General features: G+C 40.1%; 1 long non-coding RNA gene across 1 annotated transcript; it reads right to left on the reverse strand.

Annotated features, from left to right (window-relative positions):
- Positions 1-511: 511 nt before the first annotated feature.
- Positions 512-20,882, reverse strand: LOC135423039 (uncharacterized). The gene is made up of 2 exons (XR_010434685.1): positions 20,626-20,882; positions 512-6,935 (listed from the first exon to the last, which is right to left on the reverse strand). It is a non-coding gene; the product is annotated as an uncharacterized LOC135423039 (long non-coding RNA).
- Between the last annotated feature and the right edge of the window lie 5,977 nt (positions 20,883-26,859).

Genomic DNA, 26,859 nt, shown 5'->3' on the forward strand with positions numbered 1-26,859 from the left:
GGCTCACAGCAAGGAGGGCAAACCATGACAGATTTGTAGGGCTTCTGTGGAAAAGTTTTTTGGATTATCTGTTTTGGCACTTAAAATTAGTTCCTTTTATTAGAGAGGGAGGCGTCATGAGTAGTTTGCACCCATTCTATTGTCCCTGACATAAAGGGGGTTTATTAATTGTTACTCAGGCAGAAGATTATGTGAGTCAAAGCTGATAAATGCAGGCACTGTGCTCTTGGACACAATTTCATTGGAAAATGCCCCATAAATAAATTGGAAAAGTAAAATATATAATAGAGAAAAAGCATTAGACCAGAATGTTAAATGAGCCTCCAGTCCAAATGAAGTACAGCTAAGCAGCAGCAGATACAGAAGGGGGAAGGGGGGGGGGCAGAAAACCCCCATGAATACACACAGAACTAAGGCAACACAGACAAATTAAAACCTTTTCAAGCGATACAAAAACATACCCAGCACTGCTCTAAAAAAAAGAAAAAAAACCATAACCACAGCCCACAACTCAGAGAGCCATTACTTTTTTTTAATTGACATTTTCATTTGTTTCTCTACAAGTAATTTCCTCCATTAGCACTTTGTCAAATGCAGGTAGTTTAGTACATTTCAACTAATAAACACCTTATTTTTTTCTCTAGGAGACCCATTAAAGCCTCGTCCTATTTAAATTTATAGTGGTATTATTTCACTTTTGGGTAGCCAGAAATTGGAACATCTGTCTTGTAAATATATCCCTGTCTTTCTTGAACATTGCTTAGAGAGGTATAGCATTGTTAAAAAACACAATTTGGCCTTTTAAATTAACTGGTAATGGCATTATCTATGTATATTCAAATCTTTCTCACTCTTCTCCATATAAAAAAAGCACAGCAGTACAGGAAGGTATCTCATAGTGCTCTAATGAACCAAGATCAGAGCCCTTCACAAGCCAACCTGCCTGCCCAGAGATTTGCTGAATAATGTGTCAACAGCACACCAGGCAGGAAAGCAGTGGCTTGGATTTGGATACTTGTGAGACAAAGATAATATTACCTCAGGAGAATGTGGTTCCTCCAGTTCACTGCAAGCACGGAAGCCAAGAGGCTGCTGACAGAACACACAGCACAAAAACAATTTTGGTTTTTTTACAAAGCCTGAGCTGAACTTAGTCTTACCCTTTAATTAATTCTGAGTCTTGGTCTGTCATAGCCAATGAGGAGGAGGTGGAGCCCCCCCACTTTGCTTCAGCTGTATAAAAGCTGATGTGCAGCCCTCCACTGGTCTGGCAATTAATTTCCACTCTCTCTTCACAGTGAGGGTGCAACAGAGATGGGATAGGGCATCTTCCCTACCATCACCACTCCCTTTGCCTCTTTTTCTTCCGTTTTTTCCAAGCTGCAGATACAATCATCATACATGTACTCCACGTCTGTGGAGCTCCTCACTGTGTCCTCTGTCAGCATCCCCTTGAGACTCTCACACACCTGTGGCCTTACCTCATACATTAAATGTAAGAGAGGATGGGTGAGACTCAGTGCAGACAGGTTAGGGCAGAATTCAACAGGTCAGGGCCTGAGCTGTCACCCCACAGAACCAGAACATGAAGAGGTGGGTGAGAAATGAAGCTGAGCTGGGAAGCAGCTCAGGACGTGCTGCTGGCCATCCTCCTCGGCTGAAGTTGGCACCATCCTCTCCTGGCACTCTTTAGGTGCATGGGGTGCTCCTGCAGACCATTTGCTTCTCTGCCTGTGGCATTTGTCAAACAGATACTCCCAGCAACTCAACATCAACAAATGTTCACTGTTAACAACATAAACACTGGTTAATATTGTACACTCACATAAACCACAGAGCCAAGTTCCCAACTGCCCTGATGGTCACTGTTCAGACCAGGGCAAGGATCCTTACAGCTCCACAGATCCCTCCACACCCTTCTGAGTGTGCACACACTGCATGAAGGCAGGCTGATCCACAGCATTGCTGCTCTGGCTCCCAGGGGAACAGCTCTGTCTGTCTCCAAAGCTCTACCCAACCTATGGAATTGTTGGAGCAATTTGAGATACAACGTGACGTAGCACACGAGCTCTGTAGAGCAGTATTGTCTCCCCCTCCATTCTTAGTCCTTTTATTTTGATTAAAAAGCATGTTTAGGAATATGATGACTGTAAAATGGTGTAAGATTAATAATTCCAATTTATTTCATTTTCCCATAGTCCCATACAGAAGGTGAAGTGTTCATTACCAAAGATAAACTCCACCAATAACTGGGATTGCTGTCTTCATTCAGTGCATTTCAGCATATTTTGTCCAGACTGCAGATTTCTACATTGTTCTTTAAGTTGTTCTACAATACAATACCATCAAAAACAGGACTAAGGAAGAGGATCTATAATTCATGAAAAATATTGGGTTTTATCAGTACACTGCCTCAATGCAAGAATGATTACAGCTTCAATCACTTTGCCAAGAAAGCAAGGAAAGAGAAAGAGCAATAACAGAGCGTGCTGTCTGTTAACTGTGACCCAATTTGAGAGTTGAAATACACCAATTATTGCTCAGAGAGCAGCACTCCTTTTTACTGTGCAGCAATTTAACCCGGACAATAAATGCATATTGAAAATTCAATTGATTTAAAATCACAAATGCTGCCAATCTTCCCAATCAAAGGTCTTTTCATATTCCCTTTTTTTTGATACACTACCATGATGGATAACTGTGAAGAATATTTTGTAGAGTCTCTTTCTGAGCCCTGTTTTTAACAGAATTTTGTTTGCTGTGGGTAAATACAGGAGGTAGTGGTTTATATGTGATCATTCAAAATTAATTCTAAATTTTACTGCCTGCACTTTTAATATAAATTAGTCTGCATTAAAATCAGACTTCAAGACAAACTAACAGTTTGACAAAAACAGAGAAACATGGATACTTATCAAACAGATCAAAAAAGTGACAGGACTATGTTAAAATTCACCTCCAGTAAATACTGAAGGGACCTTTACAAATTTATTGTTTCACTGTTTTTCTTATCTGTGCATTAGGCTGTGTAGAAGTTTCCTATTTTTCTTCTAGAAAAGCAGTTCATTGAGTTAGATTGTTTCTAAGCCCTCTATTATCAGTGCAGATATCTAATGCCTCTTCTTATCCAAAGAAACAATGCAATCCTCATTTATTTCTCATTAAAGATGCATTGTACAACTAATCAGCTAAAGGTATTTTACTTGAAGCTTCTGAAGTTTATTTTTAAGTCTTCAACATTTTAATTGCTTTGCTTTGCCCTTGGGTTCCCAGAAATTAAAATATAAACACAAAACTTCCTGTGGAAGTGAAGTAAAACCCTTGAAATTTCCATACTCTTAGACAACATTATAGCAATGCAAATTTAAGCATTTACATTTGTTGGTTAGTATTTCCACTCTACTCCCTCTTCCTAACCCCCCTCCTTTTTCTTTAAAGCAGCAAAGTAAATAATTCTTCACCTTGTTGACTCCAACTATCAGTTGTAACTGCTGTGCTTCAGGACATTTTCCTATTTCCCAGCTTTTGAAGGTGCTTCTGCTCCCCTCTGTGCAGCACACACCCTGGAAGAAGGCCACGAGGGCCACAGAGGTGCCCTGCCCTGGTTTGGGCACTGCCCAGTCGAGGTCTCCAGCCCTTGAAACAGGATCTGCTGTTACACATAATGTCATCTAATTCACTGCAGAGAAGGGCATTAAGTTACTCAAGGTTCTTTTTGTCTTCCTCACACATATTCATTAGTAAAAGCCTTACAGAATTGTTATGCAACCCCTGCACTGAGGTGTTTGAAGACACACTATCCCCAAATGAACTTCCTGCTATTCCGAAGTTTCAGGTGTAAAGAATGTTGGCACTGCAGGCTCTGGGATCTGTGGCCCAGGAGCATTATTTCAATATTTCCCACAATATTAGAAGGCAAAAGCCACTTAACTTCGGGACAGTGTGAGATCTCACAGTTACAGGAAGACCTGCTGATTAGCATTCCCAGTTTTAATTAAATCTGGTGTAGCTACTGCCCCTGGGGACTGAAACATAGTGAAGATACTGTTAAAAACTAGGACATAGCCTGGCAGAGGCTGAGCCCAGAAACTGGAGTTGGCTGTAAACCAGACAACGTAGTTAAGACACACTCAGAGATCTGACAGATGTTCAGACTCAGCTCTGCAACCAGATCTCAGTTAACCACGGCCACACTGCAGAGGACAGAAGTTACCTCACGATTTTTAAGTAAAGTTAAAGCCAGTATTGGAATTAGTTGGGCCCTTTAGCTTGAGAAATGGATTGTTCAGCCCAAGGATTTCCTTGCTGTAAAATTATCTCTTTACAATGGAAAGATCCCCATTTCTCCTGGGGAGATAATTCCTTTGCATTACTACTGAGGGCTTCTCTCATTCTGCACTGGCCACAGGCACATTCTGCCTCCAAGATGAGCAGAAATAGAGCTCCAAGCACATATTCAGTGCCAACCTTCACCTGCCAGGTGCAGTGGAAATTCTCACTGAGCTTCCCACTCGGCTCACTCCTGGTTTCTTACCATTTCAACTACCACCACACAATGGATATTTAATTATTCCTCCCATGAACCTGAATGAATGACATCTTAAGTCAGGGTCTGTTAATGAGGCAGAGATCAAACTGATGTTTGATGGCAGTGCTCAGAATTGTTCAGCATAATATTAAAAAAGTTCACTCACAGTAGTAGAGAGTAGTGTTGTGTGAGTAGTAGTGTTGGTACTTACAACACACCACTGACTAACTGCTGAATGCCACTGCTTATTATAAAAACATACTTAAAGGGAATTATTTGGAAAATACAATCAATTTTTAATTTTAATGAATATTTAATTTAACGTATTTTAAGAGAAATAAATCTCTTCTTACCCTCTTCATTATTCTGCACTGACCAGTCAGCCCATCTGTGGCTTTAGACGTGAACTGTGTTGTCTGTAGGAAAATATAGGAGTAGCCTGACACAAGATCATAGGAAACACTTCACCTAAACAAATTATAGCTACTCTTTTTTTTAAAAACATGCACATCAGTGTTTGCCAGGTGGGGGGGGGGAAGGCTTCATTATGAAGTCTCTCAGTTAATAAGAATCATCAAGCTAAAAGAAAAAAAACCTTGGAAACTGCACAGTTTAACACAATAAAACCCCAGCAAATACAGAGCTCATCCATCAGTACCGTTTATTTCTCAGCTGGGGAACTCGCACAACCTTTTCTTCACATTTATGCTCAGCTTTGGCTCATTACTTTAATACTACCAGAAAACTAAATTATGCCCAGTGTTTTCACTGCAGAAACTTAACAGAGCATCCAACTGTGCATAGGATTCCTTATGGTAAGAGACACTGAAGCATCACAGAGGGAACAGGGCAAGGCTCTTGTGAATTCGGACACTAATGGTAACAACTTAGATTCAGTAACATTATTTTAAATTAAGGCCTCTGCTCAGAAATAGGGGAATTGTCCAGCCAGCTCTCCACATTCAGGGGCTCAATAGAGAAGCAAAAAGAAGGGATAGTCTGGTAGGTTTTTTCCCAGACAGAACTTGCCTTGACTGAACTGTCCCTGAAAACGGGTGCCATGACAGCAAGTTATGTACCTACTGAATATTCAAGTGCATTGCACCTTTTTATCACCTCAGCCCTGAGTAGCTAATATTCAGTGATGAGTACTGAACAAGACATGTGACTAATGCATTTTAATGCACTTAAAAGTCTTGATAAAAATAACCATTTAGCAGAGAAAGCTTTTTAGTAAAAAAGCCTTATGAGTTTGAATAGTATTACAGCCTTTGCCAAGTAGAACTAAATTTCACTCAAATTAAGGCTCTAAAAGCCTTGAGAGACATTATCCAAAAACATTTTGTTGTGCTGGAATTGTTAGCCACTTTCTAAGTGACATCAAAGGAGGAGGAAATTAAAATCTTAGAAGTCCTCCAAAATATGCTAATTTGATTACTTGACCTGGTATCAAATTGTTTGGAAGGGCTGTGTTCAGAAATGCCAGCCTGCCATCATCTCTGCTCCTGGACACTGAATTTCACTAAGCACAGTGTAAAAGTAGCAAAGGTACTGGAGAAATTCAATACCTAATATTTAACATCAACCAAAACATGTGGAAGTAATTTTATTTCCTTACCCTATTTCTAAATTAGAACTTTACTACTCTGAACTAAGGCAAATCAAATGCTGTAGGTCTGGTTAGTGAATTAAATTGTTGAACTTTTTCTAGAAGCTCTTGTGCTTATTCTAAAGGAATTAGACCAAGAGGAAAACAGTCAACATTTTGATTCTTCTAAGGTTCTGGTGTGTTTTTCATTAAAGGTCACTGAACACAGAATTTACATAAGATTCGTTACAAAGGCATAAATTTGAAGTTTATATTTGGTTACGAGCTGTCTTTGAATGCTGAACAAGTTTGGAAGTTTCTGATTAGCTGTCAATGATCTTTTGACATGTTATATTCAGTAAATGCATAATTAGAACTCCCCCTCATCTTTGCACATTAACTACACTGGGTGCTAACAAAGAGAAACTCCCAATTAGGTAGGCTCAAATTGCAGCTGCACTCATCACATGCTGTTGACTTCACTCCTGGCAGCATGTTTTCCACTTTCTGCTGGGTGATACCATTCGAGGGAAAATGAGAGCAAGAAAGTAAAATACTGAAAGCAATCCCCAAAGCAGTACAGCTCACCTTCTTCACCTCACCTTCTGCTTGAAACACAGCACTTGATCCGCCTGGTTAACCGACTGACAACACTTCTGCAGGACAAGCCCCTTGGAGAGCTCCCCAGCTGAAGGCAGTAAAGCAGGTAGATGTCTGGCTGGGTCGTTAAGTGTGAGATGATCGGTGTCCTGATGGCTCTGCCACCCAGCACAGAGCACAGTCTGTCTGAGGAGCAACGTGGGTTTCTTCTGAAAATGTCTGACATGGAAGAAGAAAGCATGAGAAACAGGCCTTTTCATACTTGTATTCAACACATGCACCTTTTTAACCCGAACAGTGTCTGCTTTAAGGCACAGGCAGCCTCTTCAACGTTGCCATCTAGCCCAGCACACACAGGGACACCTCTATCAGCCACCACACACTGGGTGAGCTTTGCAGAAAGCCTCCACACAACTATTGATTAAACTTGTCAATGAGCTACAAATTATAAAAATCTGTGCCAAGAAAAGTGGATCTGATAATTCACCTCTAGCAGACAGCAGTTTTCTGGAAATATTTCATTTTTTCCCATTCCAGGTGGTATAACACAACTAAAGAAATCTGGGTGATTGAGTGAGTTGAACAAAAAAAAAAAGACTTTGTTGAAAAGACTGAAACCCACAGTCAAAATGAGGGACAGATTTTAAAAGCAGCAGGAAGCATTAACATTTCCATGTCACAGAATAGATGCCTGTCATACAAGAGGAATTGGACCACCTTTGTTCCACCACTGTGGTGACAAATAGGTTTTCTTCAATAGGCTGTAAGAATTTGTAGCCTGATGCATTTATTTCTGTGCCAATAGCAAATGTCCTCTCAGTCTCCCTCACAATTCCATCCAGCTGAAGGCTGGAGAGAAAATAGGGCAGCACCTCTGGAGGACAGTGTGTATCTGTGGCTTCAGAAAGGACAGCAGAACAATTTGGCTGGCCAGATACATTTGCAGTAACTGTTTTTCAAGCTCTGTGTCTGTTGTAGTGTTTACCAAACACAAAACATACCACTCTCCTTTTTAGTCTTTTACATCAGTTACCTAGTAGCAGATTTGGGGAGGACCAATGGTAGAAGATGGTGGCAACCTGAGGAAAAAGGAGATTTGCCAAGTAATTTTACGACAAGTTTTTAAAAATTTCCATGACAAACACTTGGGTTTTTTCACTTTGCTGCATTAAATAACTGACCAGGTTTTCAAAGTCACCTGAGCACTAGCCATCCCCAGGAGTTTCTGTGATTCCATCCCATTTCAGTTCTTCAGTCAAAGCAGGGCTCTGTGGGAAAAGGTCTTGGCAAACACTGATGATGTTATGGAACATGGAAAACTGAGCTACTGAACCACATGTCCTGTCCCAGCTGCCTCGGGAATGCCTGGGCTCAGCGCTCCACTGCAAGTGCACAGGGTGGGAATTCTGCCTTTGGGATGGTCAGAACTGCAATAACCACACTGTGCTGGAGAGCAAAGAACAGGAATTGCAGTAACTGCAAGTTCTTTTGTTTGCTGATTACAGGTTACTGAAGTCCTACAATATAGTATCTGCAATTATTTAGGATTGGTTATTTTTACACTGCGAGGAGAGAGAAGCAAATGGATCTGCATATGAAAGGTGACACTTCTGAAAGCAAATGCTGGCATAGAGACTTAAATGTTTCAAAAATATTTATACATTTCTGTTTGCAAATGCCCATCTTCAGACACTGTGGTTTTCATCTGAATAGAGACTGGCCTATAGTATCACTGAGTTCACTGAGAATTACAGGGCAAGAACTCAGGGAAAATTAATTTTGACAACCATCCATTAGGATGAACCAGATCACTGCCCTCCAAATTGCTTTCTCCTTTGTATATACAAGAACTGTCAGCATATAAGGCTATCAAAACTGAATATGGACAAAAGAAGCAGCCTGAGGGGTGCAATAGGAAACATTAATCTGGAACTTAACTTTAATCCAATTTAAAGTGTGCTTATGATCATAACTAAATTACAGAATTACTGGAAATTTTTACTACTTTGGATTCTGGAGAAATGAGGCTAGATTAATATTACAAGGCCTTGTTTTGATATTATCTCACTGATTTGAGCTATTTTTAATTTTAAATAATGAAAATTTCTCTTGGCTTCTTGGGCATTTAAATTAAACTGGGTTACTTTCTTTGTCATAGCAATTACATGAAACATAGATTAAGGCAGCCAAATTAACTTGCTCAAGCCACTCTGATAAATCTGTTAGTTCCTACCTGCAAATGCTAGATCATCATCTGACTAATTATGCTTCTACAATGTGCCTCATTGACTGTGACACCTCTTTCATGACAATCAAGGAATACTCTTTTCTTTTGTAAAGTTCAAACGAAATCTATGTCATTTTTAGAGTCAGATCAAGTTTTCACCCCAACAGTGGCTGCAAATACAGTAAGCAAGAGCCTAATACTATATGTTAAAGTTTCTGTGCAACACATTAAATCCTGGTATCCTGTGGAGACATAATCACATTAGAGCTCTAAGCACATGTAATACTTCTATTTCTTGATGTGCTGGGAAAAAAGAAGTAACCTTAGCTCATTGAAATAATTTCATATTCATATACCAACTAGAGAGCTATGTCACAGGGCAGCTGGTTATACTGTCCTTCACGTTGCTATTTGGTACCATATTCCTGTGCATAGGAGTCTCAAATAAATAGAGTTTGCCAGGCTTCAAGATGCACACTCCTGGCCAGGATAAGTGATCCTAAAAGTTTGATTCAGACTCACATACCCTGTGACAGGTCCTTTGGTAAGCAAGGGATCATTAGACATCAACTCCCAAGGAAAGGGTTTGTCAAGGTCCATCAGCAGGTTGAGCACAAGTGCCCAGGATTGTGTCTTTCATGGAATAATAAAGTAGATGAATGTCAATAATATGCTTTGTTAAACAGCTGATGGGCTGGGCAAAGCCTGAAAAGGGTAAATTAACCAAGGAATGAAAGCCAGCACAACCTACCACAACTGTTGGGAAGTGGGTCAAGGAGTGTGGCCCAACTGTGTCCTCTTTGGACCTCCATGAACTGCTCTGGTGTGTTAATGGGTTCTCCTACATTCTGCAAGTGCAGAAGTACTCTGGAGGCAACAAAACATTCCCTACTATTCCTACAATATTCCTATTGTTGTCTGCAAAGACATCACAATCATGATTTCACCTTATTTCATATGTGCAGACATTTTGTTGATACATCAAGCCCCGAAACAGAGAAAATTTGATTTTGAAAGGGACCTCTGGAGGTCATGTATCCAAACCCTGCTCAGAGCATGCACTTCAGCTGAACTAAGCACATAACCTCTTCTTCCCTCAACACCCAGCATAAAATATTTATGAGAAATAAAATCTTGTTTTGGCACCCTCTGATTGCAGCTCCACTTATTGTTCCATTTTTGTTAAATAAAATACAATGATATTAAAAGTGCACCGACCTGAGCCATGTTATTTTGCAGACATTTTCTTACTGGTCTTTAAGTTGGCAAACTGGAGCATAATGTCCCACAAACAACAGAAGTCCCAACATCTACAACAACCTGGAATTTTACTCTGAAAATTCCATTCCACTTGAAACAGAGCTTGAAGTCCTTTGTAACAAATGAGGATGAGGTTATTTTGTAAGATTCTACTTGTTAGCAGGTTATTTTTATTCATATCATTAAAACCTGTCTTTCTTATTTGTTCAAAGAAAATGCCAGTCTGATCTACTGATCACAGCTTTTGAATATCCATGGGTTTAAACTTTTAGAATGCATGAGTTCATGCTTTTGAAAAAGAGAGATGTGTTTTTGTATTTCATCTCCTAGAAGCCTAATATTGTAGACATACAAATTTTGTCTGCCAAATCTTTTTGTCAAAATGAGGGTTTGGGGAAAAGACATTTATATCTTATTGAGGAGCTACAGCTAGAACCATATTCCACTGAGTGTATACCTTAAGTAAACCTTCAGATATTCTGACTTGCTTTTTTCCTAATGAATTTTGCAGAAACAAAAAATATATGTTAAAGAAAGAAATTAGAGAGCTCTGGGGTTTTTTTCTTATTTATTTGTTTGCTTTTTTCATGTAAGCTACAAAGTCATGTGTAGGGTACTGCTAAAACTCCCTAATATCAACCCAAATTTCTAGCTGGGGTTCTCAGACCTTGCTCCTAGTCACACTCTTCCCAGGGTAATTTTCATTGTCATGGATGGGAAACAAAACACACAACAAATACTTGCAAATGTTTGAATACTGTAATCTAGATGAAGAAACATTAGCCTGAGCACATTACCAAGGTGTAGGGTAAAAAAGGAAAACAAATAACTGGTTCAGTGCCAGCCATTGCCAACCACTGTACACACATCAACACCTGCTCTTTTTTATTGGGCTGGGGTGTCCTTTATCATGTTCTTCTGTAATAATTCATTAAGAATCTCAGCTTTTTTTTTTTATTTTTTAAAGTTTCTCATCACTATATTGGCTGAAAATAACAGGAAATAACCTACAAAGGTCATCTCTCTGTGGCACATTAGCTCATAGCCCCCCAAAATAAAGAAAAAACCCACCAAGAACATGCTTCAAAATGTTGAATTGATCACAGTTTTGGGGACCTGACACATTTTTACATGTTTGAGTTTGGCAATGTCAAGTAATTTGCTTGCACTCAGACACACCATGTCAAACTGAACAGGATGGATATTCTCATGCTCAATAATTTTCTAGTTCAATAAACATTTCTCACCTGCCGGATTTGCTGTCAAGGCATATCATACACTTACTCTCTTTAGATAGTACTAATTGTATTTTTGGACTTCCTCCAACTTGTTTCGGAAATCCAGCTTGATGGATAAACACTCCATAGCTATTTTACTCAAGTCTTAACTCCAGAGATACTTTCAAGATGCTCCTACACTGCCAACAGGTTTCTTTTGGAAGATAAGCATCAACTAAGGATTGGTGAAGATTTCTCCTGCCTAGTCAAACTTAGTATCCTGCAATGTGTACTGAGAGGAACACATTCCCAGTAATAATGCAGTGCTATCCATGCATTTGAAATGTTTCTTTGGCCAAGCTCAGCCTATTTCCAATGTAGCACATGTGCATTGTTTGTTCTCAGAAGCTCATGGAACTTGAGGTATTTATTCAAACACAGTATAACTAATACAGAAGTACTCCCCAACAAAAGTTAGTTGTTGTGCAAACAAAAGCCACAGCACTGACAGCAGTACCATCATGTACAAGTACTAACACATATAAAATTTCAAAATTTCTATAAAAACTTCTTTTTACTGAGTTATAACACAAATACATGGCTCCACAGTACCACATTTCAAAAACCTTAATTTTTTATCATCTCATTAAAGACAAAATATGTGGCTCAATTTAATAATCGAGATTGTTACTTTTTTGATCTCAGTTTCACTCTCTCCTGCCTTTTCCATTTACCCTGTTTCATTAACAATGATCCTGAAGTCAAAAGTGTCTTTTTACTACCAGGAACTCAAGCAGAGCAAACTAGAAAGCTTAAGAATAATCTCAATCTAGATCCTTCTTCTCTTCCTTCCACTATCCTCGTTAAACTCTTGTAAAAATCAATAAGCTACTTATTATCAGGTAACACATTCCTTAATGCTCTCCCAGCTAAATTTCCTCAGGTTTTAAGCAAAGAGCTGTGGTCCATATATTCATGAGTACAGTCCAACAGTGCTTCCTGGTACCTGCATGCACACAGCTGCATTGTCAAGCCAGACCCTGCACAGCACTCCATGGATTTCACTCTGCACTGGCAAAGGCCCACCTCTACCTGTTAAGATCTGTGTTTGTTTTCTGGCACTTATTATTCATAGGGAATGCTGCTTACTTCACAGCATTTTTATATTTCATGTAGAAGAAATACATTTCTCAAAGTTAAAAACCTGCTAAACAACGGGGGAAAGCCCTGAATTTTATTAGAACATAATTCATCATTTCACTACTTTAGATTCCCCCCCTCCCAATTATAAGTGAGAATTTCTTCGAGGGAATTTATGTAGTGCCATTCAGTACTAACCTTGTCTGCCTGGAGAGTGCACACCCATACAGACACATGAAGGTTCTTGTAAATAATAGCACTGTTTTCAAGGCCCTCAGAGCAGGATGATGGCCCTGAAGATGAAAATAAAGATCATATCAGGTAAGTAGGTATGTTTTGGAGCTTCTACTGCTAGCCAGTACCAATAACTATCAGCTACAGCATTAGGCAATGGCTTAACTGGTCCCTTCTTACAGACAAAGATGGTGCTGAGGGTTAAGCAAGCTCTGGAGGAGGTGTCTGTTGGCTGTGAGAGGAGGATCACGATAAGACAGTGGTGTTTCTCTCAAAACAGGAGGCTAGAAAAGAGCTGTCTTTAGTTTTTACACACTACATGGTGTGTAAACATGACAGTCTGGGAGAACAGGGACATGTCACATTAGTGCTGACCTTTGAAAATCAGTTCCCTGCAAATGGGTGCCCAAAACATCCATGTCCTTGGGCAGGCCTCTCCCAGAAACACAGATATCAACACTGGCAATTCTTGAAATCTGTGGCAAATCTATCAGTTCTTACTCCATTTGCCATCCATGAATTTCAAGCCACATCAGGAAAATCTCAGTTATGACATATTAATTGCCTTTTCCTCTTTGCCCTGTCCTGGATTTCACTGGATTTCTTTTAGTCGATGCCACAGGCAGTGCACAGCCAGCACCACTACAAAATTATTCCAAGGCAAGGACTCCTGCCTAAAGGCTCTTATCACCCCAAGACCACAAGCTGCAGGAAGCACTGTCAAGATTAAGTTTAATAATTTACAGTACACCAGATTCTGATGCCCATATGATATTGATGTTAAATCTGATTTCACCTGCACTAGTGTGCTTATCAGTGTGCTCTATCTGTCTTCATGCTTTCTGCACATAGAAAGTACTTTTTTTAAGATTATAATGGTTAATGCTGGTTGTATTTTTCACTCCTCAATAATTCTCTTCCAACAATAGAAATAACAATCAAAATCTGGAATATAGATGCATTACAAGTTTGCAAGGTTATCTTAGGAAATTGGAAGAAGGATTGTCTATATGTAATTTATGGACCTTCCATTGAATGTTTCTGTATTTCATCCATGTCTGACTTCAGATACCATTTTCTAATACAAAGAACACTGTAGAAATGAAGGAAAAAACATAATTTGTGTTATGGCAGGAGCTATGAAGTCTGGAGGGAATTGTTTGAGGAGGCTTCCCTGGAAGAAGCTATTTGAAAATACAGCATTTGGGAAGGCATCAAATCAGCAATTGTCACAGCAATAAGGTTCCACATAAGGAACCAGCCAAAAAACATCCCTTGTCAGTTGTAACATTAGTTTATTCACAGTCTTGCTCTTCATTGGCATAATATAATAAATATGCAAATCTAGTAGTTGTTAATGGTAGCAGTTATTTCCCACTTTTGCTTTAAAACCCAATGGGAAAGAGTTATTGTTATATATGCATCTGGTTTTTAGCAGGCACATAAGACCCACCAGAAGATTACAAATATTCTGATTTTCCTGAATTTCTTCATCTGGTTATGAATTTTTTTCTTATAAATCAGTACCAGACCAGTGTCATGGGACTCTTAACATAAGCACAGCAACAGCAGCAAAAATCAGTATCTGCTTCTCTTCTGCAGGACTCCCCGAGGAACTATATCTGATGACTCAGACACTTTACTTGTTTATGGTGTTTGTATGCACAAAGCTGTGGGAAATGATAAAAGCTGGTACCTGGGGGTAAAGGAATAAGAAAATAGAAAAATGACTGATCAAAGGAAAGGTTTCTGCCTGCCTGATTATAAAAGAAACAGAAATGAGAAAAAACCACAAAGTTCTAGGTAATTTGAAGCAATGCTTATCAAGAGTGACTGGCTGGATGTTCATCACAGTTTAAAGCAGTTTGCCCAAAGAACAGGCAGGAGACTGTGTCACCTTTCACACATGTGCTCCTAGGTCAAAAAATCCTGTTCACCCCATCTGCACCAGTCAAAATGTGTCATCAAAATAACAGATGCAGGTGGTCCCTTTCCACCCCGAAGGGGAAAAATTACTCTGAGGGTAACACAAAAATCCCAATGGAATGTTTCTGTCCCTCCCTCACACCGAGGCACAGCTCACAGAGGTGTTAGACACACCCTGCTACCTGTCAAAGATGCTTTCCAGAAAAAATCAGCAGTTAGAGATCCAATTACCAGTAAAACCATTTTCCCCATAAGAAGTGGTGTAGCAGAGGGGAATTGCATGCAGATGTTTCAGACAGACACAAGGACAGCATCAGATCCTCCCATTCAAAACCTAACGGAGCCACCATGAGAAATGAGATCTCAATGGCACGAATGGAAAACCAAGACTACAGGGATGCTGCTGCACAGTCAGCCAGCAAGATTCTCTGTGCATTTTTCCTGTTATCAGTGTTCTGATCAACAACAGAACTCCCAAGGAATGGTCAGAGAAATGATGAACAGCAGAGTGTTATTGCCTCTCCTCCGCACTGCAGGGTTTCATTATCCCCAGGTGGTGGATCTAAGCAACCAAATTAATTTAGCATACTCACCAGTGAGCATGAACTGAAGGTGCATAAAAGAAATGTATCTTGCAGGAATATTTTCCCACTACACTTCACCACAAAAATGTTACAAGATGCAAAATCTGAAAGGTCTATCACAGGCAGTAAGGAGCTGGGAAAGACTAAGACAGGAAACCCAATCCTCATAGGATAGCAAGATTTCTGTAAGCTAGCAAACCCTGGGGAAAAGCCTATCAAAAGATAATTCTTGTAAGATTTTTTTTTTTAACTGAAAGGTAATTCCTTGAGGGAGACACCTAATTTTTCTGATTTCATCTTAAAAGAAATTTGCAAGAAAATATGAATTTTCTTAAGGATGAGATTTTTTTTTAAAACTATTAAAAAAATACATCTTATATAAACTTGCAAAGCATTTAAAGAATATGGAAATAATGTTAAGAACACATCAAGAGCCTCCTTGACCCTACACAGTTTTGAGAACAGGAACTGTGAGACAGCCCACCTTGTATAATTAGACATATCAACACTTCATTGTTACTGATGGGTCTGTGAAATGGATGAAAACATTTTACAGAGTAACTGCCCCACAGATGAACAAGCAAATCCCACTTGATATCTTAGTAGAGTACAGTTCATTCTTGTCATAAGGGAAGTTTATGACAAAAGGGAGGGGTATTTCTTTTCATCCCTAGTATTTAATCTGCAAAACCACCACTCAGCTGACTACAACTTTGAATTGAGATCTATAATGATAAATAGCTTTTTCATAAAACAGACCCCTAAATCTGTTTTCCCTTTTCCTTAAATGCCTTAATGCTAATTATGACATAGATGCAGTATTTGCATTCCTTTTGGGGCTGTATACTTACTGTTTATATGCAAATCTGAACTAAAAGATTAGCAAAGTCACAAAGCTTAGTCTTAGTTTGAATCCAGCATGTGTCATAAAGAGCAAGGCAGTAAAGGAATATCAGGAAATAGAGATTTACATTCTACAATGCATTCATACAGACAAGAAGTGGATTAAATGTACATTTGGGAAATCTGGCTATTTTATTTTCTTCTCTTTTTCCCTCCAGAAGCCAGAGTTTGCATCACATATTCTCCTTTTAAAATTTTTGTTTGTCATTTTCAGTTTAATATTTAGTTTGCTATTTACTGTTGAAAAACAAGCAAACAGAGCTAATGGCAAGCCTGCTACCCTGTGCAGTTCATAGTTTAGAAAACCCAATACTTGGAAGTGTGCACACAAGTTTGGTAAAAACCCTACAAAGACCAGAACTTCTTTTAGAAGAAATAATATGTGAATATTTCTGTTCTGCAGCTTTATGATTAAATAATCTATCTATACAAAGTATTCATTACCAACAGTGTCAGAATCAAATCAATGGTATTGGCTATTCCTGAACTGCTCAGAAATATTGCTGGTGCAAGGAAAGATCAAAGAGGCCAAGTAACCACAGCAAGAATGAAAAGTCTAAGGAAATGTGGTGTCCAACGGTAACAACAGACACATTTCTGAAATCCCACTCTCACTGTCTCCAAACACATGGAAGATAAACCCCAGAAGAGGATAAAAATGTAGAGATTTACTCAACAAGAATCACTTCAATAAATGTAAAAGCTAATGTAAAAACTGGAAACCCCACCAAATTTCATTACAGTTCCTGGTCTCCATGGTCTATGTATACCTTTTTTTCCTGATATTAACAGCCAAGGGACAGCAGGTCTGCTTCTGATCATGCCCTATCTTTTTAAAATTCATAAGTGACTTTAGAACCAATTTCACAAGTCACTCTGGAAGTGTGAAATCATGCAAACCTGGGGTTCAGGCAATGATTCCAAAGAGTGTTGTTGACATGGGAAACATCCCTCAAGAGGCTGCGATGCCAGCCTTGGGTGTTTTACAGCACTTCCCTCCTTCCTTCCCACTGCAGCCAAAAGATCAGGTTGGGCGCTCTCATGCAGAAAGGAAAATGATGCTTCGTTTTCAAACACTAAAGAAACCTCCCCAAGTTCCCAGAGAAACAGGAAAGTGGGTTTTCTATGTATAGAAACTGTGGAAATAAGAGGTGGAGCCACATCTTCTAAAGAAAAGTCACTCCAGTGTCTCTACTTTAGCAATGCAGAGGAAAACTAGAGGGGAAAATTACCCTTTTCATGATCTTCATAGGAAGGGCACAGGCTTTCTCTTCACACAGAAAAAAATGAGGAAGAAAACTAGCATAGAGTTCTGGGTCACTGTGGAGGAGGAGAGAGGACACAGCACTTCCAAGGTACCCAAAAATTTCTCATGATAAATATGCACAGAACCCAATGATTAATGCTTGAATTCCTGAACTTCCCTATAACTAACCCTCAAGAAACATGCACTGATCTACCTTCCTTCTTCTATTTAACCTTTACATCCTCTGCTTTCAGCAGGTTCATTCATTACCCAAGAGCTTGGCAAAGATTCTAGTTCTGCTAAAGAAAGCCCCACACACGCACATTCAACACCAGCTAGCTCAGAGACTGTTTTTTCCAAGCCCTCACAGCTCTGTGAGAGTCAGGAATGCAAACACCTACACTTCACAAGAGGCATAGCTATAATGATCCAAAACACTCCCAACCAATGTGTACAAATACAGCCCATCAATACTCAATGAGAAAATATGGCCTGTGACTGCCTCTGCTCCCTGAATTATAATGGAAGAATTATCCTCCCACATCTAAAAGCAGCAGAGACCAATATCGTACTCATTGTATATTTTTTTATTGTAATATTTAGGGGTTTGTGAGGGTTAGTTATCTCCCTATCCTATTTTCCAACATGCTCACCACAGTTTTTTCTTGACTAAACCAGCCATAGTTATCTTGCTGGTTTGCAGTATGCCATATACTAATTAGCACAGAATCAAGGATTCTTGGTTGCTTGTTTGTTTGTTTGGGTTTTTTTAATCACCACTTTTAACAGGCACCAGGAACCTGAACCAGGTGGGATCTTCCTGCTCCACAGCCATCATGCTGCAGATCACCAGAAAACAACAAGCTATGAAAGATGTTCTAGTCCATTTTACTGAGGGCGCTGGAGAGTTCTGTCCCATGTTTTGAGAACTCATTTCTGTTATATGTTTTGAAAACTAATTAAGTAACTCCTCATAGTCCAAACAGAGATTATTTTTCATTCATTTAACACTCAGAGGAATTCTGTATTCCTTTTTCAAAGACGAAAGTTGTCCAAAACCCTTCACAATGAAAGAGGGTCAGGGTCAGGCTTCTTCTACAGGAATTTACAGACTCACTTGTATCTGATGCACATTTCACTTGCCCCATAAAGAGGACAAGAGGGGGCAAAACTTGGTTCCAGAGCTGCTTAAAAAATTATGTGCTTACATATTTATATAATTTCCTATTATCAGATAGCACATTCCTTGCATACAACTGGGAAGCTACAGACCTGGGGGTTTTGTAGCCTCTTCCACCTAGAATTTCCAACAAGTGACAGTATCGTCAGTCCACTGACTCACAGGCACTGCAAATAAAGCAGCCTTCGCAGGATAGGTTGTCATTCCTTCAAGAAATTCTGCTTTGTTAACATCTTCCATAATACACTACAATATGTGATGTAAACCTTGAATAAAAATACACTGTCACAGTTTAGGAAGAACAATGTGCTCTGTTTTTGAGATCTTAATGATAACAGTGTTTAGTGGTTAGAGTGAAGGTTTAGGAAATGGTATTCATAAATTCTTTTCCTTGCCCTGCCAGTGATTTCCTGTTTCTCCACTATGTTAATGGGCTTATTTTGTAATGCTGATCCATAATATATTGATACAACTGAAACGTAACAACCATACCCTTACTGCAATCCCATGTGTCATACCAGGAAGGTTATTCATATCTGTTTGTCTTCCTACAGTCAATCAAAAGTTGAGGAAAATTGTATTTACCAATTTGATGGGGTGCTATACAATCAACTGAAACCACATCCGACAGGTAGTCTGTGAGCAGTTAGATATAATTGGCTAAAGAATTATGAAGTGCTGCTACTTAAACTTGTATTAAAAATTGCAACTGAATTGAATCCTGTCCCATACCACAAATCAAGTCCTTCTGAGGCCTGGAAACTTCAGACATACGGTTGCAAACTTCATTTTAGATTAATTTGCCAGGTGAGTGCCGCTGAAGTGGAGTACCAAGGGAGAAACAAATATACACAAAGACAAAAGATCACTGAGTCTGTAACAGGGACTGAACAGAAAAAGGACAGAGCTTTCTGGCTTAATTTTGAAGAGCTTTGAGAGTTCTGGTCTCCAGACTTTTTCACCTTTTCCATCTATAGCACAAATACATGTTTAGAAATGAGTTGTGACTATAAGTTTCAAAATCAATTATGAAGTTAATTCAAGTATTTTGCTATGGGCTTTTGTAAAAAGAAGTGAACCCTTTGCCAAATGAGGTTATGACATTAACAGTGAGAGCAGACAAAGGGTAACTATTGATCTTAACGAGGAGGTGAAAAAGGCAGGTTTCCTCCAGAACCTCATCAATTCTCACATTAAGAATCACAGGATTTCTCTTTTATGAGTAACTTGTATTACTTCCCTCAGTGACAAGTGTTGCAAATCGAGTAAATACTAGCAAGAAAAAAATTCATTTAAATTTTGACACCTCCTCCTCTATTAATTCACGAGTTCCTTCCTCGTTCAACTTGCCAAGAAGAACAAAAGAAGCGAGGCAGCCATAAGGGAAACACCGCAAAGGGCTGAGCAGTGAAGAGCCTCGTGGCACTTCCCTTTGAACAGACAGACAGACATTAAACATCTGCTGCCTTTCTCCACAGCCCCCCAGCCGCCAGCCCCGGCACGCCGGGGACACGGCACTTCACTGCTTCCCAAAGCGCCTTTTCCCACGTACAGCTCCGTGTCCCTGGTGGGGTTACCCTCGGGCAGCACGGAAGCTCGGGCTGAAAGCTGTGGTTTAAAAAAATTATTCATATTAACGTCCTCCAGGCCAGGGGAGGTCAGGGCAGGCGGGGAGGGCTCCTCAGGGCAGCGCTGAGCCCTCACCAGGGCTGGGAACACCCTCGTGAGGGAAACCCGGGCACGACCGGGACAACGCCGGGCCACTTGCGAGAGAAACCCGGGCACCGCTGGGAGGGAAATGCGGGCACCCACACACACACCCACGGCGTCTGTGAGGAGGGAGCCTCGGGAGCTGCTTTAAACCGTGTTTTCTGGAGATACTCGCCCGGCAGACCCGCGGTCTCCATCCTCCCCCTGCTCCCCCGGGTCGGCCCGCAGCTCCCCGCGGCTGAGGCGGGGGCGGCCGGGGCAGCTGCTGCCCTTCGCTGTTACCTGCGGCAGGGTGAGCACGGGAAAATCGCTCCAGTTTAAATCTGCAGAAGGTTGCTGGAGAAGGGCAGCCCCTCGGGAAGAAAGTATGGGAAGACTTCAGATTGCCGAACACGGAAAAGTTTCCGCAGAAGCCCTGAAAGGCAGCCAGCGGTGGCAGCTGGGAGCTGAGGTGACCTTTCGGAGGAGAAAACCCCTCTGCTGCCAAGAAGGTGGCAGATGCTTTGTGCGGGGAGAAAGCTTGTGACAAAGCTTGAAACTTTGATTTCAGCTGGAAAAGAGAGCGGCTGAAGGGCACATGAGGCTGTTCCAGACATCTGAGGGCGGTGCTGGGCTGCCCGCGGGGGCAGGGCTGGAAGGCGCTCACCCGGCTGGGCATTCTCCCACTTCGCACCAGCCGAACGCCACCTGTGCCCGGGCACAAACGGCTCGGAGCCCGTGGAACTGCCTGAACACACCGAGCCCGTGTGCTCTCACCAGCCGCAGGGTTGATCTGTGCTGCTGTTGGTCTCTTCAGGTTTCAGCCCCGCTCACTACCTATCTCCAGAGGTGGGGTGGTTGAGAGGGATCCAAGAGGAGATGAAATTCAGGAGGATGGCACAAAGTGTGTCAAGGAAACTGGCATTACCCCTTATCGTATGGGCCTTTCCTCCTGCACCACGGAGATAACACAGGCACCTGCTGCTCAGAGAGGAGGCCACTCATGGGGGCTGCAACATTACACAGGGAACTGCTCCTTGACTACAGCAAAAAGAGTCTCTTCAGGTACTGATATCCTTGCTCCAAAACACCTGTCAAAGAAGATGACAGAAAAAAAATGTTGCAACCAATAACACTTTAAATTTCTCAACTTTCCATAATACTGCCCTGCTGCAAATTGGAGAGGAGGAAGAAAAAAAACCTAGAGACTATACTTTTTGTTTGTTTGTTTGTTTTGGTTTTTTTTTTTTCTTTAGACACAGCAACTTACAAAGTTCATCCTTTAATGCTGACCCCTGGACAATGTAGATAGCCAGGATGGCAAGATAATTCGCAGATGCAATTTTTGTTCATGAACTCTCAATTTGCCTTTCACAAGTAAAACCAATAATTGACTGGAACAAAACTCAAGGGCATCTGATATAAAAAAATTTGGTGTGTCGCAGTTGTCTGACATTTCAGATTGACCTGAAGAAAGTTTAAGATGTGCATGAAACTAAAAACAAGCAAATACATACATTTTAATGATGTTTTGCCAGTACCTCATCCCACCAGCTTGTTACAACTGGGAAAGTACAATACTACGTGCTGGTTCTCAATATTGTCTTACAAGTGCCATGCACAGATTTAACACCTACAATAAATATGTCACTGTCAGACTTTCATTGGTGTTTATTCACATGTGGATGGTTTGAGAAAAATCAGCAACTCATAAAAATGAAAAATTTGTATGCAAGGTGTGGTGACTGGCCTGGGCTGCCTACAGTGCTGCAGGCTTTTTTTGCTTGTTGCATCACAGCTGTTTGTCTAAATGATGTGACATTCCCAAAACTTTATGTTATCTGGGAATTCTCAGAAGAGATTCTAATTCTCAGAATTTGTCCCTTGCAAAGTTGTACTGTCTGCATGAACCTTGACTGCTTGTTAACAGCAGAATTCATATACTGGTTTTTTTGTTGCTGTTTCCTAGACAACCACTCCAGGTTCCCCCCAGAGCTCTTGCTTTTGTGTTCCCTGATTAAGATGTACATGCTGCCTTTGGCTGATCTTATTTGTGTGAACAGTATTAATTTTCGTAGGTGCAATATTGATTAACTTTTTATTTTCTCAAACAATATTAATTCCAGTGTTTTATAAAGGATGATAGGATTACATGAATTTTAACTTTGCTAAATTATAGCTTAAGCTCCCTAATGTGGAAGTTACTCCAGTTTTTTTGCTCAAGGCAATTTTACACAACAGACTGAATTCTCCAGTGTAGTTTTACTCAGTTTTTATGCAGACCAGCCATAATTAAAACATGCTCCTCTTGTCCTGTGCATTCCTAGTGCTTGTTCTCCAGTCTCTCAATGATGGCATTTTCTGAGTTTGTCACTCGAGTTGTAACTCAAATGTAAATGGCAGGGATGTGGCTCCTTCACTGTGGCTACTCCTGCTACTTCCAGACCCTGGCAGAAGTTTTTTTGACAGTACAAAAGCCATCAAATCTGCCATCTTGTCTTGCCTTGGTCTCTGGGTAGGTGATTAAATTTCAGCCGAGGCCAAATTTCACTACTCACAGTGTAAAATCAATTTGGGGCGAGGGAAGGAGGTGCAGCACTGCACAAACACGTGGGACTAGGTTAACCTGACTCATGAGCTCCTCTCTTACTACCTGAAAACATTCTTCTCCATCATCTCATCAGATAAACCCCTACTGAGACGACTTAATGATTTTAAAGAGGAACAAAACACAAAAGTGTTATCTCAAAGTTCAGGCTGAGTTCATGTGCCTCGCTCTTTAGGAAAAGTCAAAACCAAAAATGTGCTTAATGGGCAACAAACTCAGGACCCCAAGGGGAGCTAAGATCTGGCCAGCAATGTAGTGTCTCCATACCTCTGCCTACTAAAATGTCATTCCTTTGTCTCTCCAAGCATTTACTATATTAAAATATTAATATACACATTATGTTGCTTTACTAAAAATTAATTACAGATTGAGATTTTATCAGCATGAAGCTGGAGTTCTTGATATAGTTACCAAATCTGACATATTGGACAATGTTTATCTGATTTGTATTTCATAATACATTAACAACTAAACACTTTGAGCCACGTTATTTCTAGTATATATCTATTTTATATTTTTACAATACGGACTTTTATTTTTGCATTATGTTTGAATTTTACAGAATTTACACAACTGTTGAATGAATTTACTTGCTCAAAACTTGTCTCAAAATTAAATAGGCCATTTTGTTTAATACAAAAAAGCAAAAAAAGCTTGTTTCATGAAGATGAAAATGCAAGAATCTCAAGTGGAAACATTATATGTGCTTTTCACCAACATCATAAGAAATAAATAATGGAGCTGATTTTTATAAATCTCCATCAAGAACTAGTAGTGTTTATAAGGTGACCTGGGGAATACAAAAAATAGATGAAAGGTGGGTGGAACTTCCTGATTTTATCTTTATGTAGCTCTTGGGGGAGAGCATCCATTTCTCATGCTGAAGGCAAGTCCGTTTTGCTTCAAGCAGTTTATAAATGCTTTCGAGTATAACTCACTGTCTGAACAACATCAGTATTTACTGCCTGAATAAGTTTTTTGAATGTATCTTAAATTAGAAAGATTACTTCTTTACAAATAGTGGGAAGCAATGAAGTCCCATAGTTGTACTGCTTGAATGTAATTCTGGAGCATAAGTCCTTTTGTAAATACTGTGCTAAATACACACCAGGTTTTCTGTTAGTATGCTGCTTTAATATCTTTTACAACACCCTTTACTGATGCCTTGTTTTCTCACATGGCTCTTTTTGGGAAAGCATTACACAAAATCAGTCAGCTTTATATGTTTCAGAATTGCTTCTGATGCCTTTCTTTCACACTGAAAAGCCTCTGTAGTACATTACACGACTTTACAAATGGGAATCTCACACTGTTCTTTATGTACATACATAAATTGCTTTCATTTATTTATACCACTGGCCTCCACGCTCGAATTATATGACTGCTGAATGAACAACTTTTCTCCCTGAATTACTTTTTCTCATGCCATTCATGCCTGCTGCCCTGCAGTACAGGGTGTATATAACCCCTCAAAGTGAGGTGTGCTTAACCTCAGAACATGAGCTGGTTCCTAAAACTCCTTGGAAATACCTTGAAAATCCTTCCCACCAAGGGCCTACTGAAGGAGAAATATGTTACACAGATTTCACCAGTGGAGGTCTTAGTGCCTCTTTTTTCAGGCACAAATTTGTTACAAAAAAGAATAGTGAAAGTTGTTTGCTTTGATTTCCATCTTTCTGCTAACTGACTATAATGAGATCTCTGATCTGCAAACAAGAGAACATCACATGAACAACAACTGTGGCTCTTCCTAGATTCCCCACTTCCCATTTCCAGTTAAATGCTCCCAGATTGTTCAAGCTTACTCTCAATTTTATTTCAGTTTTCATTAGGTCAAAACTAGACTCCTCTCCATCCATGAATATTTGCTGTTTCCTTGAGAATAAGAAGGAAAACTGGCATATAGCTTCATAATGAACATACTCTTGATGAGATGAGATTTGAATTACCTTATTTTATGAAGTCTGGACTGTATGGCATCTGTTCCATCACTTACCCAGCCAATGTCCTTTCCCTCTTCCTTCCATGTCTGCCCAGCTGCCAATGTCCAGATGTAGTCCATGGCAGCATCTCTCCTACTCACTGTCCATGTGTAAACACATTTTTATGTTCTTGCACTAAGACAAGAAAGCACCATGGGAACACCTGTTTGATGCCAGCCCTTCCTTTCAGAGGATACAGTAACAAGAACCTTTTTTGTTTCCTTCCAGAACTGGTATCCTTGAGAGGACTTGCCAAGTGCCAGACAGCAAGCATGTCCTGCATGCCCTGCTTCTCAGCCAGTGGGCAGCCCAGACAAATTGCTCTCCAGGCTGTGTAATGCAGGTCTGAAATAAAAGAAAATGGGAGCAGGGTAACCACAAACCCAACACCAGGGAGAGAAAAGCACTAGACAACATCCAGTTTCAAAACGATCCACTGGCAACTATGTTTGCCAGACACAGAGAAACAAGTCTAAAACACACGTGGAAATACAAAAATAAACTTTCACTCTGGGAAACATTTTGACATCAGAATAAAGGTAATCAATTGCAGGGGTTTTTTCTTTTTTCTTTCTTCCTTAATCAGAAGTCCTCGTAAAGCTCTAACCTACAGGAAAAGGGAGATAACAAGTAGGAAACAAAGAGAACTCAAGAGTCACAGGAGCCAAAGAGTCACCTTGGACTATGTCTAAGACAAAGCCACTCTGGCTGGTTTCCCTCCCCTGTGGGGAGGAGCTGTAGGCTCAGCCATGGGTTGCATTTCCTGAGTACTTGTCATCAGAAAGTGGCACATCTGGAGAAACCAAGTACTGGGAATCCCTCTCAATGCCTCTCGATAAATGGTACAGTTAATCTGTGCTGGCATTGATCTTAAAATACTGTGTACTCCATTATAGCCTCAGCTAACCCACCTCTAATGGAAAAATGATCACGGTATATCCCTTGTTTATAGCTAATAGAACATAATAACTTCAACTGTTCAAAGGATTATCCTTTGTTATAATGTCAAACTCGGCACGATTTACTTTGCTAAAATCTAACAAAAGATGTGCAGCCACAAAGAAGCAATTCTCTGCTCTCTGGTGTGTTGGCAAAACTTTGTAATTTAGATTTACTAAAGCTGCATACGCACACAGACACACAAATTGCTTCAGTTTATGAGTTTCAGATGTTCAGTTCTTTGATATGGATATAGAAAACATGTCTATATGTGAGGAAATCTTCTTGTTAATTGCATATTACACTGACAGTGTTCAACCCTGGATTTGGATGTAATCTGGTACGTGCATCCTGCCTGATTTGTATTTCTCCTTTCTTTCCTGGTCTATACTTAGAGAAAAATAAACACTACTGTTCACTGAGGAATGGGTTTTATGTACCTGCACTAAGGAGGCATCTAAATCTCATGGAAGGTAAAAGGAAAGCCTCGCAGACTTGGCAGCATCCCTGACCTTTCCCTCACATCTGCTCTCGTCTTCCTACGCACGCAGGTCCACGGAGCCGAAGGATTCACAAAGCAGGGAAACAAATGGAGTCATCCAAGTGGCTCAGACTGGGTCACATCCCTGCTCTGACAAGGTACAATTTAACCTCAGACTGAACCCGATTTTCATGGGCCATGGGGAACAGTTATATAACAATGAACAGCTGAAACACAAATAGACAAAGATTTTACAAAACAAAGCAAAGGTGAAGTTTTAACTGTTATTTTTAAAGAATTATTTTTCACATCAGCTTACCTTGAGCTAAATATCATAAAACTACAACTTTAGCATTACCATTTATGCATTAGTTCTCATATTGAGTAGATAACGTCTTTGCTATTTTATTGAAGATCCTTTTACTATAAATAATTGGAAAAGAATGAGTCTTGAGGAAAAGCTTCAGCCTTAAGGATATATCCCTGTATTATGTCTTAATACTTGTAGAACTGGATCCATATGTGGT

Source organism: Pseudopipra pipra, chromosome 16 (genome assembly GCF_036250125.1).
Source record: "Pseudopipra pipra isolate bDixPip1 chromosome 16, bDixPip1.hap1, whole genome shotgun sequence".
Lineage (NCBI taxonomy): Eukaryota > Metazoa > Chordata > Aves > Passeriformes > Pipridae > Pseudopipra > Pseudopipra pipra.